General features: G+C 37.3%; 1 non-coding gene across 1 annotated transcript; it reads right to left on the bottom strand.

Moving 5' to 3' along the window:
- Positions 1–5,714: 5,714 nt before the first annotated feature.
- LOC111557431 lies at positions 5,715–5,818 on the bottom strand. Its single transcript, XR_002737469.1, has one exon. It is a non-coding gene; the product is annotated as a U6 spliceosomal RNA (small nuclear RNA).
- Between the last annotated feature and the right edge of the window lie 1,398 nt (positions 5,819–7,216).

Genomic DNA, 7,216 nt, shown 5'->3' with positions numbered 1-7,216 from the left:
TTCTCTCTCTCTGCTCCTCCCCTGCTCATGCTCTCTCGTGTGTGTGTTCTCTTTCTCTCTCTCTTTCTCTCAAAAACAAATATTTTAAAAATTACATATGTCTGTGTGTGTGTGTGTGTGTGTGTGTGTGTGTGTGTGTGTGTGTTTTGGTGTCTGTTATCTGTCTAAAGCCACACAGTATCATCTCTGAAGACACAGACTTACCTATGAAAAGACATCTGAATGCTCCGTGAATGCAAGGATGTCTGTCATCACTTATGTTGCTGGTCTATATTATATGTGGTCTACATCACAATCATAAAACCTGCATTTCTGTTTTATAATCCTGAGGCTAGAAACATCTGCGATCAACTCACACTACCCCTCTTCTTTTTCACCACTCTGTCAAATGTGTACTTATCTTACTCTTCTGCCAGATCTGCTGAGGCCACTGCTTTATTAACCATTGAATTTTCTATAACATCTACAGAATGAATTGTATATAACATGTGCCCATTGTATCTCTGATAAATTAATGAATCATTCATGTTTGATTTCAATGGATGGGAAGAGACTGAAATTTCAATTTGAAACGTTCTATTTTTCCTATAGGTAAATGCTAATATCATAAATATGGAATAGCTTGAATATCTGATGCTACTCTCTGTACTATGTAGCAATGGGATGCTACCTTTCTCTAAACAAACTGAGGATTTACTTTTAGTGTATCTGGACCAAAGAATCTATGGTGGAAGACCTCCACCAGATTGCAGAGTCCTACTTACTGCCATCTTTGCAAGTGCTGCCCCTAAATTTAAGTTGTGCTATGCTCAGGCTGGTAGCCCTACTGCAGTCTCTCCCTTCCTCATAATTCATCCAACCTCAAATATTCAAAGTAGGTTCCAATCAACCTAATCTGGGTTATAGGCACTGCAACCTATGTTGCATGCTATTGTTACAGGAAGACATTTCTTTCTGTTACTCTGTGCACCTAGAAGCTAGAAATGCAGGCATTTAACAGATTCTTAGAACACTGAAGGTGATGACAGTGGGAAAATACACACACACACACGCGCGCGCACACACACACACACACACACACACACGCACGCACCAGCTCTTCTCAGTAGAAGAACTAAGTCAGATATAACAATGGTTTGGAGATTCTCTCTAATAAGATGAGTGACATTAACCACAGAATGACCTTTCCTTTGGCAAAATGGCTAAATGGGAGACTTTATTGTAAATGAAATATAGTGTAGGTGTCTAAACAAACACATTAGTGAACAAAATGCTTTAAAAGGTATAGTTATCTAAAAAAAATCCAGCACTGAACTGAAAGATCAGTGGTGATTCATGGTTTTTGATACTTTTCAAAGAGGACTGGAGGAGTGAAAAAATATCTTCAAGTTCTACTGTGAGAAATCAATGGAAAGATTTGGAATTGTAGTTAGGCGAGATGATCTGCCAGCTGGCATAATTTGAAATATTTGTATTAAGGAAGTATTCTCATTTTATAGGCAAAGAGGAGTGATTAACAGGAACGTCTGTTCTGGCCACCTTCAGCACACTTTCAATAAATCGAAACTATGTCCTGCCATGAACCATGATAGAACTAGTTGGCAAGCTATCATTACTTCTCATCTTAACATGTGCTCCCCAGTGAGAGTAAGCATTGCCTTGATTTTGTGGGTCCAAGGGCTAGGATGGAAAACAAAAACACCATCATAAATATATTGTATACTTTCAGTTCCAAACAATTATAATGCCACTTACAAAATATTGTCATTTATTTTTTCTGTACCACACTCTGTTGTTAAGTATACATATCTCTCTCCTGCCATATAACAGGTTTCTTTGAGGGTAATGCCTTAGTCAGTATCAAATTTTCCATAATTTTTACTATAATGCATTGCATAGCTTATGTCTATTAAATCTTTGAAAAGCACATAAATCATATTTGATTTTCAATTGATAATATATAGGGTGACACTCAGATTTTAATTTCATATATTCTATTTTACAAAGTATCACTGTGTAAAAAAGCACAGCTGAGAACTCTAGCCCTTAACTCTGATAATCATGTAGGCCACTTTCAGTTGACTTTTTCTGATCTATTTCTCCCTGCTCCAGTATTCTCCAGCCCTTCACATACCTCGTATTGCAAGTATTTGGCTTTGACCAACAGTTTTTCTCCTTAGATGCTATCCAGTATTTGATTCTGGCTTGATGCCCAAAGCTCAAATTAAAGAAACCTCTTTTGCTCCTTCTCCCCATCTACGTTGGATTGTACCCATTGGTATAATCTTTAAAAAAAAGTTAAGAAATATGGACTCAAAAGAGTTTTGGACATGTGATTGTATACAGGACAAACAAGGTTGATATAAATGAGAAGACGATTCAAATGAGGTATCAGAGGGAGAGGAATGCTGAGGTGTATAACAGGAACCAGACTGCATCATGAATACCCTGGGAGTTTAGGGAGGGCAAAAGCAGTATGAGTTAATGAAAGCAGGTGGACAGAAGGGAGGTTTGGATGGATTATAAAAACTGTGCTGCTGTCGACACCGGACATTTGGAGTAGGCACGATTTTATACACCCAACATAGGATGGATGTAAGCACCAATAAATCACCCAAGAGCACTTGTGAAAATATTTTTCAGAAGCACCAGATGTATTCTTACAAGAACTGAGGAAAACGACTCGAGGGATAATTATAGATGCAGGAAACTACAAGAATAAAACTTGAATTCAAGATTCTTTGAGATACAACATCTTCTAAAATGCAAACAGAAAACCTACTAAAATTCTTTAGCTTTTCTGATAATTACTACTTTTATTATATTTTTTAGTTTCTTTTTAATTAAGTCATTGCAATTAGATACACTCAAAAACAGAATTCTTAGTTTAATAATGGAATTGTGTTTTGGTTATTATATCCAACTTTTCCCAAGACCTAGTTATATATATGTTATACATATAAATATCAAGAGAATATATATTTATCAAGAGAAAGTTCTATTGATTCAAATTCTGACTTACATCCACCTTCTATTTTCCTATAATGTTCTTTTCAGATAGCTTAAAAACCATGAAAAGATGTCAATGTGCCTTGTTTCCAGGAAGAAATAAAAATATCCACCTGTGTTCTAGCTATCCCAGCTCATCACATGTGGCCCCCAATGAGAACATACTGGATGGCACTGCAGATGCGCAAAGTGCAACGCAGTCCTTGGTGTTCTGCAAGTGCACAGGGTGAACTCTGGTTTAACATGGTGATCAAGTTCTGCATTTGCCTCTACTCCTCATTAAAATTAAAGAGAATACAAACAGAATTAAACCCATAAACCCTAACAGGAAAGAGAATGGGAGAAGGACCATAATTCAACATTAGATTTCAAAGCATTCTGGAGATGAAAAATGGATGAGAACCATCCAGTTACACAAAGAAACCAGAGGAATCTGCAGCCCAAAGTTAACACAGTAAAGGATGGCAGGGAAAGAGGGAGCTAATCTTCTAGGCAGAACTCCCAAAATGTCTGGAATAAAATCAATGAGAATGGAGGGTAGAATTATGAACGTGAGCCAAAATTGGTAGAGAGAAATAGAAAGTCTAACTGAAATTCTGTGTCTAGATTGAGAAGCCAATCACCTCCCTCCTCTTCTCCTCACTTTCCTATATTTCTATATGGATATAACAAGAGTACAAGAAACCTCACAATGAATCAAGGCAAAAGAAAATAAAGCAAAATAATGATCACCCTAACAAAAATAATGACCCAACATTAAGAAATATAATGGATTGAGTGGATAGAATTAGGACTACTAGCTGGGTGCTGGCACCAGAGAATCAATTCCTTCCCATTTTAGTAATCTCTTATCAAAAGCCTGGATCCTCAGTGAGTCAAGTGCAGACCTGGCCAGGTTAGCCTCCTGACTCAAGGGAAATTTTTGTAAGGAAAACAAGCATGCAAATACAGCAGAAAAAACTCCAATCCGCTCCCTGGAAAAGTCAACTCAGTACTTCCTGTTTTAAAAATGTGCAAATAACTTATAATCAGTCGGGCATATAAAGAAAAATAACAGTATTAAAATGGCAAAATAAACAAAATATTCCCCGTGGAAACAGAAGCAACTCGTTGAAGAGAAGAAACTTGAAAAAAATATAATCAGTATTCTCAGAGAGATTTGAAAGATGATACCAAAACCAAACCAAAACCAAACACAATAAGATAAAGTCAAAGAACTCTGCATATATACACAGCAAAAAGGATGAAGAAACAGAAAATATGTGGTAAAATATAAAAGGAATAAGAGGACAATCACATATCCCAGACATCCAACAAATATGAGATCTGGAAGGAGAAAACAGAAAAAAGAAGGGAAGGAATAAGCAAAATAAAACACAGGAAAATTTTGCACATGAATCTATTTAAAGAGTACCCTGCTTATACACAAGAATGGGTGAAACAAATACCTACTCTAAACATAACATCAGGAAATCTCAGAACGTAAAGAGAAAACAAACAAACACAGAAAACAGCCAACTCAAATTTTGAGTTGCTGTGGCAGAAGATTGAGAGTTGAACAGTTCGATGCCCAGATCTGACAATGACTTGTTTCCCTGCTGCTCAGTTCATTGGCCAAAGCTAGCCTCTTGGCTTCCGCAGCCACAAGGGGTACAAAGTTCAATAATTCCATGTGCAAGGAATGAAGAGGGAGGAAAAATCATTTGTGAACAGCACCAATGTATGCAACAATTGCTTCTACATACTTTTTAAAAAATTTTTTTAAAAATTTTATTCATTTTTGAGAGAGACAGAGAAAGACAGAGCATGGGTAGGGGAGAGTCAGAAAGAGAGACACACACACAGAAATCTGAAGCAGGCTCTGGGTTCTGGGCTGTCAGCACAGAGCCTGACGCAGGGCTCAAACTCACGGACCACAAGATCACGACCTGAGCCAAAGTCGGATGCTTAATCGACTGAGCCACTGAGGCACCCCTGCTTCTACATACTTTTATGAATAGTTTGTATATGAAGTTATTCTAGTACAATGAGGGTGAAGGCTGAGATATGGAGAAACATAGTAATTTTATACGAAAGTTAAAAGATAAGAAAAGTTGGGTGCCTGGGTGGCTCAGTCTGTTGAATGTCTGACTTGATTTTGGCTCAGGTCATGATCCCAGGGTCACAGGATTGAGCACTGTGTTGAACACAGAGCCTGCTTAAGATTCTCTCTCTTTCTCCCTCTCTCTGCCACACTTTATGCTCCCTCTCTCTCAAATAAAATAACATAAAATAATTTTTAAAAGAAAAGTTAAATATGAGATATATTTATATATTTTACTGTGCTAAAACATACATAACAAAATTTACCATTTTAAGAATTTTTAAGTGTATACAGTCCAGTGGTATTAAGTACATTCACATTGTTGCATAACCATCACCACTATTCATCTCCAGAATTTTTTCATCTTCCCCAACTAAAATTCTATACCCATTAAACTAGAACTCCTATTGCCCCCTCTCCCCAGCCCCTGATATTAATGCCTAAACATTCTACTTTGTGTTTCTATGATATCATTACTTTAGGTATCTCATGTAAGTAGAATCATATAATATTTGTCCTTTTATCTCTGGCTTATTTCACTTGGCATATGTCTTCAAGGGTATTTCATGTTATAGCATGTGTTAGAAGTGCAATCTTTTTCTAAGGCTGAACAATATTCCATAAAAAAATACAATGCTTCATTAATTTGCATGTCATCCCTGAGCAGGAGCCATGCTAATCTCTGTATCATTCCAATTTTAGCATATATGCTGTTGAAACAAGTACTAAAGATTTAACCAACTGGAAAACTAAAATATTAACTAAGGGTTGAGTAGAGGAGGGGATGTTGGGGTTATATAAGTGAGCTAAATGTTCATCTTCAATAGACAGGAAATGATAATGTCTATGTTTCATAAATCAAGAAAAAGTCACACCAGCACGTTGCTTACAGCTAGGATGTAACCTCCATAAGAAGCAGCATTTTAAAAAATAACAAGAATAAAGACTAGGTAATTGGAGAGGTAGAGCAAGGGAGAGGTATGGTTTTATGGCATTCTGCATTGCTATTGTTGGTTTTTAATCTTTACGTATAATAATCTAATAATAAAAAGTACCTCAAACAACAGTACTACTTACTGACCAGAACTGTAACCCAGAAATCCTGACATTTTAATAGTGTCTACTTTTCATTGGAATAGGTTATCTCTCCAAAGACACTTTGTTGAAGACCCTTTTGCCATGAACATCATTAAGTCACATAGAAAAGGATGTGGAAAGGCATAGCAATGGCCTAACTACAAAAGCCTTCTCTCTTCTCATTTCCACGTTTGACTCTTTGTATTACTGACATTGTTCTATTTTACATAATATTTTATTACTATAACTACTACTTTTACTACTATTTCCCTCTTTTAACAAGGTCTATCTGCTTCCTTGGGCACTGGCTTTGCTACTTGCCTGGAATGTGTATGAGTTCCTTGAAAGCATACTAGCTTACTTATACACACCCTAGGAATTTTCTCAAAGACCAGTTCTTGTTCAGCACAATTTCCACACCAGCATCAGAACTTTCTTCAGAGTTCCAGGCAAAGGTATCAGCAGCCAGGAACTTTTGCAGTGGCCCCAACTATCACTACAGCTGTGGGGATTACGTCTATCCTCTCCTGCTCTTTAATTTTCCTTAACCACCCAAAGCCAGTCCAAACAACTTCTCATTTCTCCTCCTGACTAATCCGAAAGTCTGAGTTCTGTTAGCAACATTACCTTGGCCAGAAGTTTGCCCTGGAGTTCTTACATGAGTGATGTACTCCCCATGTGCGGCAGCTGAGGCAGCTGAGGTAAAAGCACATTCATCCCAAATTTCAGATGATGGAGGAAGATGTAGTTCCATGTCCTCAAATCAAGTAAGAAATCATTTAAACTAAGTGTTCTTTTTAAATAAAGTTTATTTACTTATTTATGTGTGTGTGTGTGTGTGTGTGTGTGTGTGTGTGAGAGAGAGAGAGAGAGAGAGAGAGAGAGAGAGAGAATCAGAGGAAGAGCAGAGAGAGAGGGAGAAAGAGAATCCCAATAAAGCTCTGTGCTGTCAGTGTAGAGCCCAACACGGGGTTCAATTTCACAAACGATGAGATCATGACCTGAGCCAAAATCAAGAGTCAAACGCTTAACTGACCGAGCCACCAA

This window comes from Felis catus, chromosome D3 (assembly GCF_018350175.1).
Source record: "Felis catus isolate Fca126 chromosome D3, F.catus_Fca126_mat1.0, whole genome shotgun sequence".
NCBI classification, from domain to species: Eukaryota; Metazoa; Chordata; class Mammalia; order Carnivora; family Felidae; genus Felis; species Felis catus.
This window is presented reverse-complemented; position numbering and strand designations above follow the sequence as displayed.